Source organism: Octopus bimaculoides, chromosome 7, assembly GCF_001194135.2.
Source record: "Octopus bimaculoides isolate UCB-OBI-ISO-001 chromosome 7, ASM119413v2, whole genome shotgun sequence".
NCBI lineage: Eukaryota > Metazoa > Mollusca > Cephalopoda > Octopoda > Octopodidae > Octopus > Octopus bimaculoides.
The window spans coordinates 28,984,611-28,997,003 of NC_068987.1; the positions used below are offsets into that span (position 1 = coordinate 28,984,611).

At 35.3% G+C, this 12,393-nt stretch overlaps 1 long non-coding RNA gene across 1 annotated transcript; it reads left to right on the forward strand.

The window, feature by feature from the left end:
• The first annotated feature begins 368 nt into the window (after positions 1 to 368).
• LOC106872924 (uncharacterized) lies at positions 369 to 9,629 on the forward strand. The gene is made up of 3 exons (XR_001409816.1): positions 369 to 489; positions 1,938 to 2,149; positions 9,550 to 9,629. It is a non-coding gene; the product is annotated as an uncharacterized LOC106872924 (long non-coding RNA).
• Positions 9,630 to 12,393: the final 2,764 nt, after the last annotated feature.

The window sequence follows — 12,393 nt, forward strand, 5'->3', positions numbered from 1 at the left end:
ATCTTTCAGGGAATACACAGTTCGAAATAATTATCTTATAAATCCTATCATTTAAGAGTCAATTGAGCATTATTCTATTGAGCGGAATATCTGGTTTCTATTTCTATTAGGCTGAGTAACACGTAAACCGGTTCATACACAAGGTGAGCGAGTATTTGTTTCCTCGGCTTTTGATACTGAACTTGGATCCTTCCACTTATAAATCTGAGGTGGGGATAATGTTTAGAGCCGGAGTCGAAATACAAATGCATGAGAAACTGTGGAGCTGGAATTTCACAAATTCCTGCTACGTAGATTATATTAGTGATTTAGTTTTAAGGCATATGTAATTACTTTTCTCTCATTTCCCTGCAGGTCCTTTAAAGACGGTGAGCAGACAATTTCAAGCATCAGTATTGTTCCACAAGGAATCTGCAGTGGCATATCCAACGAATGTCGGATACCGTCTGATGGCATCAATTCCTCATTCCGAAAACTACTTTCACTGAGGTGAATGGAAATATAGCATCTTCTTTTAGGTGTTATCAACAGCACAGACACACACACAGACACACACACACACACACACACACACACACACACACACACACACACACACACACACACACACACACACACACACACACACACACACACACAGAAGTTAGGTTATATTCTTTTTAGAACGTAGTAGAGTGCAGTATAAAACTCGTCAACATTCAGATTTCACTCGATGCTATAACTACCAGATTTGCGTTGGGGTTTCTGCAGTGTGTGAATGGATAATTGAATAAGTTAGATTCAACAAGGAGTACAGAGGAACGTTTATTTATAATCACTACAATTCTTTGGATGCAACTTAGTTCTCCAGGTTCGCATGTATTTGGTTATGTAACCGCTTCCCTGCATTATGAGATCTTGTGATTCATCAGGTGATATATAAAGATATTGTTTCTGTGTTTGTGCAAACTAAAAGTCTCGACTTCGAGTGCATCCTTTCTGTGGTAGCTTTGGAGGTAGTAGTAACGACGCAAACCACGCCAGACAGAAAAGATGCGCTGGAAGCCTAGTATTTGAATTTAAGGACCACAGAAAAAAACATTTATATATCACCTGACGAAACACAAGATCTCATGATACAGAAAAACAGCTACATAACCAAATAGCTGCGAACCTGGAGACAATTGTAGTGATTATAAATAAGCGTTGCTCTGTACTCCTTGTTGACTCCAACTTATTCATATATATGTATAATTAATGATTATATCTATCTATCTATCTCTCTATCTCTCTATATATATATAATATATATATAATGCAAGAGAGTTAGGGGTTGAGGATTCAACCCACTAAGGGATAGTATCTATCCAATATACTGCTTGGAGGGTACCCGATTATTGTTACACTAGTGTTATACCAAGTGTAATAAGTGGGTGCGGGTAAAAGGGGGGGTTATTTTAACTTAAATTTATATAGCAATTAGAAAATACACTGTCTGTATTCAACGGAATACACTGTCTGCAAGTCGATGGGTACCGCATATTCTCCTCCATTCTCTAATTGCTATATATATATATATATATATAATTATATAATTAATGATTATATCATACTGTACTTTTAGTGACATATGTTATTCGGGAGTCCATATCATTCATAGCCTACTGTATGTGATGTCGAAATCTATTCAATAAGGCATTCTAGTGGCGCTTAGCTCCATTTTACAATTACAATATGTATTTACCCCTTCCCAGTAAAGAATTTCTTCTATCATGAATGATTTTTTTTTTTTTTTTTTTTTTTGTTAGTGAATTCGTAAGATTCACATCTCCGCTAAATATAAAATATACCCTCCAAAATCTGTTACTATTATACCGCGATCATTTTCTTTGATGTACACGGTGGACCAAAAGTGTTGCCACAACGTGTAAATATTGTTTTACTTTTCTATTATTAAGGAGAGACTTTCACAAGAGCGATACCAGAATACCCAACATTTAAAGGACGCGATTTCGGCAATCTTTGCAACAATCACCAAAGCACAGCTTTGTAAAATATCACACAGGACATGGCGCCGCATCATTTTGTGCCACGAATATGATGATGTTCATACAGACCTTCTCAATGTATGAAAACGTCAATGTCAACGAAAGAAAATATACTAAAATGAGTACATATGTTTCATATTATTATAGTGTTCCTCTATTGTCCTTATTGCTTTTCGCTAGAGAGTAACAAAACTTTCGAATCACTCTGTACTTTAGATATATCTTATAAATCCATTCCCAAATGTAATCTTGTCTATATTAAAACTTGATATATTTTATTTTATTTTGTATAAATAATAACATCATGGCTATAACTTTTACAATATACCAATACCATTATTTAAAAAATCCTTTTATTTCATCTCAACTTATATCCTCTTTATACCTGTTTTATATCACCTGTTTATACGTTTTTCTAACAAAAAAATAATTTTCTCAAATTTTTAGTTTTTGATATTTTGTATTTTTTATATTTTATGCCTTTATATACTCTTTTATATATTTTCATGGTTTTTATAGTTTATTTTTATATTTTATTTTTTATAATGTTATGCTTTTATTTATCCTTTTATATATTTCTATAGATTTTATAGCGTATACATTTGTGACAATTTATACTTTTTTCATACAATTCACTGTATACTGTAATACTATATTATTATATTTTTTAATCATAAATAACATTCATTATGGGAGCTTTGTGGTGTTCGTCACAGTTTACAATTTTGTTCCAATTGTTTTCAAATTTGGTATATGGATTAAGTTTTGTGTACTTATGAAAATAGTATTCATTTTCCCTATAAATCCATAATTAAAAAAGTTATTAGCTTTTAAAATTTACAAAATTTGAGTATTTTAACCAATTAGAAGCGAATATTTTACACATGACTGTGGCGAAAAACTCTGTCTCCATTGTAACTAAAGATACTGTGCACGCACACAAGGGAGAGAAAGAGATACGAGAAAGATAATCTTCTACTATAATAATACTCATGTGTTTTCTCCGTCACAACATATGAATCAGAAAGGAAGGGGTGGTAAATGAATAAGGAAAGAAGGGGTGATGACAAACTGATAGAGGAAGAGTTTCAACTCTGTGTGAGAATAAGTGTGTATGTATGTGCACAGCAATGATTTGACGTGCCGACCCCCCCCCCCACCAATGATGGAGGAGGCTGTTTTCTGATTGGCTGAAAATTATGAAAATTATCACACTTTGAACAGCTGAGCTGTAACATTTTTGCAAAATTATTCTGGAATAAATGAATAATAAATTCGGATTCGACGTCAAAAATTACCTCTATATGACACATAAAATAAATTTCTAATAATAACTGTAAACAGTGACGAAAACCACAAAGATCCTCATTATGTTATTATAGGACTAAATTTATTTAAATCTTGCATCTCAATGTACTCCTTTATATATTTAATATATCATATTCATTCATTCTATACATTAAATATCATGTCTTACTACATCCTATCTTTGCCCACCTATATTTGACGGGAATGGTTTTAATATCAGTAAATTTGTATACTATAAGTATATATTTATGTTATAAATATTTCCGTTATACATTCATCATATAATATTTTACCAGGATATTTTATACACTACATTTATGAAAAGTCTTCATATTTCCCTTACAACTTAAAGTATCCCCTTATTAAAATTCTAAGTGTAACTTGTAGCCTTGATCTTTATATCTAAATATATTTTGCTTTAACATTATAAATATGCTAAGTTACAATGTACGCCTTCCCTTATTTTTTGAACTTATTTTCCACCCCTAATTTCGAATACTTGTTGCTTTAGCTTTTCATTACCTTCCCCTTTAAGATGACAATCAAAATTAGTACCTCTTCCTATCCTTCTTTCATTCAATTATCACCCCTTCCCCATCAGGCATTACCACTTTTTTACCACCCCAACCCTAAACATTTGGCGTAGACAAAGCCGGATATAAGTTTCCAGTACTTAGTATGTTGTCATGATAATAATTTATCACCTTTGTATAGAATACAGCTAGAGCTCCCAAAAGATTTAATTTTGTATGATTGAAGACTACATTCCCTCTATTGTCTTCGAAGATTAGGTAACTATATCATTACTATATCATTACGCTTAATTGTTCCTCACCCCAATATAACCTCTACTAGCTTCTAAATTCTAGTAGGTTCGACACTACATAGACTATTTTCTAAACTCATTCTGCCAAGATAAAGCAGGAGAATCAATGTAAATAGTTAAGGTCCGTTGGTGATACGAATATGTTCAAGCAGTTTTATATATATAGGGAAATCCAAGACCAAAAACCATAGAAAGAACGATAAAAGCCTATTAAACGCGCTTGGCGAGAATAGAAGAAATGAGCTTTCGAGTGTGTCTCTTTGTCGGATAGGAGAAAAAGTTCAGGGAAGAGGGAAAAAGGGAAGAAGCGAATAGACCGGAGAAAAGTACGTGTGTCGTTACGTGCCAAAATATAGAAACTGACTGGATGTTGAAGAGGGATATAGAATGGGGTCTTTGAAAGCAGGAGAGTGCAAAATAGCCATCGTGTATGTCTGTATGCAAGCGTACACGAGTGTGTTTGAGTGTATAATTGTGTAGTACTCGTGTATGTGGAGTGAATACGTGTACATATGATTTTGTTTTTGTATGTATGTGCGCATACGTACGAGTGCATCTGCGGGTACCAGTAGCGTGTTTGTATATTGGGGAGTGTTGCACTGGACGGTAGTATATGCGTGTGAAATGTGCTTAGGTGAGTGTGCGTGTGAGGGTGGATCTAACAGGTTAGTAGCTGTAGGGTCAAGAAGTCGGAGGATGTAGGGTCGTGAGGCTGGGTGATATGTGCGTGTAAATGTGAGTGTGTGTGTCTGTGTGTACGTATGTGTTTTGTGCACGTATGAATGTGCGTGTGTGTAGATGTATGACTATATATGTACGTGTTTGCATGCACGCATGTGTGTGTGGCTGTAAATATTCATGTTGTGTTTGTGAGTAGGGGGTGTAAATTATACATGTAATAAGTGGAAGCATTTGGATGATAAGTGGAGAGAGAAAAGGATGGGCAAAGCAGAGGAAAGGAGATGAGAATGGTGAGAGATGGAACCTGGTAGGTGTTATAACAAGGTTAGGGTGTTATGTCCAAACGTCGTGCGTTAGTAATAAGAAGTACCGTTTTTTCCCTGCGAAGCCAAATGTATAGATAGATAAAACTTACTTGGAAAAGGATGCGTGGTGTTCGATCACTGCCTTCCTATAGAAAAGACGCGTTGTTTCTGTCTCTTCTCTCATGCACGTCTATCTAGCGTTCAAAATAATAATTTTTCTATCGTCTTAGCTTAACATCCCTCACTGTTTGTTTTTACTGTCTTGTTCTCACTGTCCTGTTCTTACTGTTTTTATTGTCTTGTGCTCACTGTCCTGTTCTTGTTAACACTTTAACCCTCCAAAAAAAATTCCAAATTTTATTTAATTTGCTTTGCGGGAAGGACTATTCCAACGAAGTTGCGTATTGTCCTTGCCTTCGAAACGCGGAGTAGATAGAAAAGGGACAACTGACGAAAGGATATACCCTTTATGTTGCATGTCTCGTTTCTCTGTTTGCTGTGTTCGTTGTTCGAAAAAAGTTCGTTTTCTATTTTCGTTTTTATGTGTTCATTCCTCATTGTGTTTAACGTTGTTCTTTTTGTCCTGTACCCATATATGCATGTAAGTATACATATAAATGTAGGTATATACATATATGGATGGATATATGCATATATTTATATATTATTTATATTATTGTATAGATAGATAGATAGATAGATAGATAGATAGATAGATAGATAGATAGATACATAGATGCATAGATACATACATACATGCATACATACATACATACATACATACATACATACATACATGCATACATACATACATACATACATACATAGTTAGATATAGGGACCAGCTTGACTGCATGGTAAGAAGTCTGCTTCTCAACCACATTATTGTGGATTCAGTCCTAGTGAGTGGCACATTGGAGAGTGACTTGGGACGAGCAAAGCCTTGTAAGTGGATTTGGTAGACGGAAACTGAAAGAAGGCCGTCGTATATATATATGTGTATGTGTGTGTATGTATATGTTTGAAGCTCTGTGCGTGTGTGTGTGTGTGTGTGTGTCCCACACACTATTGCTTGACAAGTGGTGTTGATGTGTTTATGTCCCCGTAACTTAGTACTAGGCTTAAAAGAATAAATCATTGGATCGATTTCCAGCATGGCTGCAGTCCCCCGTCTCTCTCTCTATCTCTCTCTCTCTCTCTCTCTATATATATATATATATATATGTATATATATATATATGTGATGTATATATGTATGTACGTATGTATGTATTTATGTATATATGTATACACGACGGATTTCTTTCAGTTGCCGTCTACCAAAATCCAGTCACAATGCTTGGTCGACCCGAGATTATGTTAGAAGACATTTGCTGAAGCAGTTGTAAGCGTCTTCGACACAGCCACGCCTATGCTTATATCTATATACAGTATGTGTGTGTGTGTGTGTGTGTGTGTGTGTGTGTGTGTGTGTGTGTGTGTGTGTGTAACTCTGGGCCTGATGAATTACTGACGAGAGTATGCCTTTCATGTTTTTCTACACGCATGGCTTTCTAAAGCCTATTAGAAGTGAAACACGTCATGCAGAATGAATAATAGTCAAAATTCCTAGTTTTCTATTTTAATATATAATTACACACCAATAAACATTCTCCGATATTTAATAGTATTCTTTATTATTTTCAACTCTGATATAAATCAAAACATCTACAAATATACTTTGGAGAACTGAAATATGCCGTTGTGCTTCATGAATACACAGCTTGGATTGTAGTCCTATCTCCATACTAAGTGCGTGCGTGAGTGTGTGTGTGTGTGTGTGTACGTGTGTGTGCATGTGAATGTATATATATACATTTATATTCAATTCTGTGCGTGTCTCTGTCTATATATATACACACAGAGTGACAAAGAAAGAGAAATGTATGTATGCATACATTCAAGTATACACATACACACAAACAGAAAACTACTCACACACAAGCACACATGCACACACGCCTATTCCTATACAGCTCACGTGACTTAAACCACGCTGTTCAGTTATATATCAATAATTTCAAGTTTTATGGGTGGGGGTCAGTCATTCTATTTAATATACATGTGTTGTTTTTTGTTTTTATTTTTGCTGTTGGTCGTTTCTAATTTACTTTGGTGTGAGCTCCCTCGTGCACACACGCAGTCCATGACTGTTTATTCCAGTTATTGTACAGAATTTTAACAGTGACATTTTAAAACTTTACTACATTATACAGCAACTAAGAACGGCGGCTGATTTTATCATAACCTCGTTCATTATTGCTACGTCGTTACACTAGCATCAACGTTTATATTTTATCGTGTATATTATCATATTACAGCTGCAGCCTTCAACTAATACCTACTTTTTCGTTATGCTCTTATAATATTCCTCACTATAAATATACGTTAATATTTTCCAATTGATACATATCTTTACTTTTTACAATATATTAATACGATTTGTTTCTCCGCCTGCTTTGATTATATTATCAACAATTGGGATTTCTTTTTTTTTTTTCTCTTTTCTCATTCTATTACAGAGAAAATAAAGGAAACAACCGTAATAAATTAATCGTTATTTCTAATAGTATATTCTTTTTTTCTTCCGTTTTCATGCTGCTGATCTAAAACTCGGTCAAACACCAGCAATATTACAGTTGTGGCTGGTCATTTGTTGTTGCAACAAATCTTGTCTTCCTCGTCCTCGTCCTCGTCCTCCTCCTCCTCTTACTACTTATCCTCCTTCTCTTTCTACGTTCTATCAATCCTTTCTTTACTTCACAGACAATAATATTTCCTGTCGTTACTTTCCCATCTCAGCTACACTAACATTAAAATAACATTCTACTCTTTGATACCAAGCCTGCTTTCCATTTCACGATATCAATCACCCATATTCTATTTTAGCAACAATCTTATATTAACTCACATTGTTCGAATATCAGCCCCATACTTTCCTACTTCAAATATGTCTTTATCACACTTTTCTCTCTCTCCTTCTCTTTCACTCGCTATCAATCTCACTCTCTATCTCTCTCCCCTCTCTCTCCCTCTCTCTCCTTGTTTATATAGGTCTCTCTTGCTCTCACTAAAAATTGTTCTACTACATTTAATTGCCCTACTATTTCCTTCTATTCAGCGTTTTTGCCTTTCTTCTTTTTGTTGTTTTTGTTTTTGTTTCCAATTTACTTTACTCCTTGTCTCCCCTATCCGCTCTGTTTTGCTAACCCAACCTTTTTTTGTTTTCTTGTTAATCCATCTTTTCACTCTTCACTTCCCAATTCTCTCCTTTTTTCCTTACAATCCTACTACAATTGCTCTTTTCCGATTGCTTGAACATAGATTTTCTCTTCTTTCATATCTCCTCCCTCTCCTCTATCGATGATCCATATAAGTACATAGACAGTCTTTCCGCAACCATTCCCTTCTGCTTTGTTTTATTTTATGAAGGATATGAAATATAATAAAACAGAAATAGAAATCCCATTTATGCTTTCAATCTTACGTCTCTTAAAACCCACACCCACGGAATGAAACACGTACGAATTTATCTTACCCTGTATTTATTAATCCATCAATCTATTAATTCATCTTCTAATACATATATCCACATAACTGTATCCTTATAGTCATACATACGGTTATAGTTTCACTACTATTCGATGAGATGCTGAAAAATTTCTGGCTTTAGGGGTGTCGTGAAAGGCCAGGTTGGAGGCTCAAAGTTCCGAGTTTTTTACAGGGCTTAGAAAAACTGAAGGGCCTCTGCAAGAAGTGCTTGAATCGGAGAGCAGAATACGTTGCATAAAATTATAATTAACGGTTCCCCTTGCATTTTCTTTCACCCAAAGCCAGGAACGTTTCGTCCCCCACCTCGTATATCTTCGCTCTCCCAAATTTCTTTTCTTATTTTACCCCGCGAAACAAATTTTTAACTCGTCATCCATGTAAATTTCTAAATAGCATTTCTCCACAAGGGGTCCTCTCTAGAATACATTATGCACCTTTGTATGAGGAACGTATTTTATTCTTTATATTTTTAAGCTCCTTCAAAACCCAGTTCCTTTTCTCATCCTTTACACACCATGCTACTCCAAATACCATTTAATTGTAACATGTTTCAAATATTTGTACACCACCACATCCCTGTAACATCCTTTTATTCTTTGCTCAGTTCATATCACTACTTCAATATTTAGATGCAGCAAATCCTTTTGTTTTCAATCTAGAAATATTTCGCTCTACTTATACTTACAGCGGAAAAATATTCGTATAAAAAATACATTTAATTTCCTAATACAAAAGAATGTTTTGAAGTATCATCTTGTCATCATAATCATCGATGTATTATTACAATTTCGTATTTCATGTTTACTTCCAGAGACGCCATTGCAAAAAAACAGTTCGATCCGATTTGCTAAAAGACCTAATATTGAAATCAAGTTTATTCATAATAAAGAGCTACAGTGTATATAACAAACATGAGATCGTTATAAAGATACTTGTTGAAAACTAAAGTGAATTTGTTTTAATAATCTAACAGCAAAGAAGATAAAAATAATTTTCAAATAATATCAAGGAATAGTTTAATATATTATCACCAGTTGTGCTCTATGAATCAATACCTGCGCGTGCGTGAGACAGAGTATGTTGCGTGTGCGTACGCGTGTTTATGTGAGAGTGTGCCTGCGTGCACGTGTGTGTATCTGTTTATGTGTGTATATTTGTGAGCCTATGTATGAAAGACAAGCCAATGTTTCAGTTAGTTCTATATTTCTCTTGATGCCTCTGTATATTGGTGATGAAACTGATAGGATGCTCAAATATTTTCAGCTTTTACCGAATGCAGTGCATGCAGACAAGAATACACACACACACACATAAGCATGTACGAGCACACACACATTATATATATGAATATATACATACGTATATATATAGAGAGAGAGAGATATGTATAATACATGTGTTACATGAATTATATACATATATGTGAACAGATAAAAGTATTATATATAAACTTTTGTGTGAGTATATATATACATACATATATATATATATATATATATATATATATATATATATATGTGTGTGTGTGTGTGTGTGTGTGTGTGTGTGTGTGTGTGTGTGTGTGTGTGTGTGTGTGTGTGTGTGTGTGTATATATATATATATATATATATATATATATATATATATATATATACACACACATATACATGTGCGTGCGTCCTTGTGTATGTATTTGTCTGTACATATATATGAATATACACACAATACACACACATACATATATACATATATATTTACTCACACAAAGAGGAAGTGAAAGAGAGTGAGAGAGAGAGAGTGAAACCGACAGACAGACAGACAATGACAGAGGCTGATAAACACACGGAAAGAGAAAGAATGTGGGAGTTGTGAGTATGTAATATGTGTACAAAGGCAGAATTATTTAGAATATCGCTTCCTAACCATAAATTGCTGGTTTCGATTCAGCTATGTGTCTGTCCCTGGGAGCGCCGTGTTGCTAGATTATTATTTCGTTTGGTCTCGTATGGAAATCTGTCGGGATGCATTCTACACAGAATTCAAACATCTAACATTAGCACATGATGTCGCGATGATTTTTCCTGAGAATTATGTGTCTCTTGAATACTCGGCCACTCATATGCTAATTCAATTCACTTGGTAGTTCTCTAGTTTTGACAAATGAACCCTTACAGCCGGTGATTCTAGCTACAATCGTTTACATATTTGTGCGCGCGCGCGTAGGTCTCTGTGTGTTTGTGTGAATGAGAATGTCAGTGTGTGTTTACGTGTTTGCTTTACTTTATGGTAAATGGTATATGAGGAAGGTGTGGCCTGTGTGAAAGAAGACACGTTACCCCCTTCGGCTTTGACCTCTACCTGGCACTAGACACTCATATGTGTTCCAAGTAGCAATTTGCATTCAACAGTAACCATACTGCCGTAACCCGCATCGAGGGAGGGGCTAAAGCAGAGGAGGATAAACAATATATAAGTATGTTATGGCTTACCTACCTATGCCTGTGAAAACTGGATCCGGCGGAGATTGCGGAAGAAACATTCATAGTTCAGTATAGATGAAAGTAGTAGAAGCAACGAATTGTGGAATGTGGAGAGGCTGAATTGGCAAGTAAGACTTCGTGGTCATCCATTAAATGTTTCTCAAGTCGTTCTGATCTGCTCATGCCACTGGACGTGAGAAGGAAGTTGACAATACACAACGAGCTGGCGGAAACGTTAGCACACCGGGCTAAATGCTTAGCGGTATTTTGTCTGCTGTTACGTTCTAAGTTCAAGTTCCACCGAGGTCGACTTTGCCTTTCATCTTTTCAGGGTCGATTAAAGAAGTACCTATTACGCACGAGTGTCGATGTCATCAACTTAATTCCTTTGTCTGTCCTTGCTTATGCCCTCTATGTTTAGCCCCTTGTGGGCAATATAGAAATAAATACACAGCTCTTCTTCATCTTATGCAAAGTTCCTACTGAATCACGGCTATTTGGTAACAAGCTTACTTCTCAACTACACGGTCCTGGGTTTAGTCCCGCTGCGTGACACCTTGAGCAAGTATCTTGTACTATAGCCTCCAGTCGACCAAAGCATTGTGAGTGGATTTGGAATACGGAAACTGAAAGAAGCCCGTCGTATTGGTCCTCAGTCGAAAGACACCTGTTATTAATATCGTGTTATTTGTATTTGTGTACTATTTCCCCGTTTTTTTTCCGTCCTTATTTTCGTATTCATTCGCTGCTTTCTTCCAAGGAATCTAGCGCTCTTAGCTTAGTTTTTCTTTGGGGCTGGCCAGATTGGAGCAATCTCGAGTATAACCAGCGGAAATTGCAAAGATAATCTGGAACTCGACTGAGGAAAAAAAAACTTCAAATGACCCGTTCTTGTTTTCTTTGTATCATCTGTCTGGATGTTTTGTTGTCCCTTATTTGTATCACCTAACTGTTTGGATGTTTTGCTTTCTTGTCTCATTTTTGTATTTTTTATATATAAAAAATATAGCTGCGTACGTACACTTTGGTCTCTTATATGTATATCTACATCTATATATAGTATTAATAATGATGAGGAGAACAGAAATCTATATAATTTTATGAAACAGTTATTTACAGTTAGTACATCATTCTTTCATGGACCTACACGCGTTTCAACTGTATCAACTGCACACTTTTAGATGCACATTTTTGT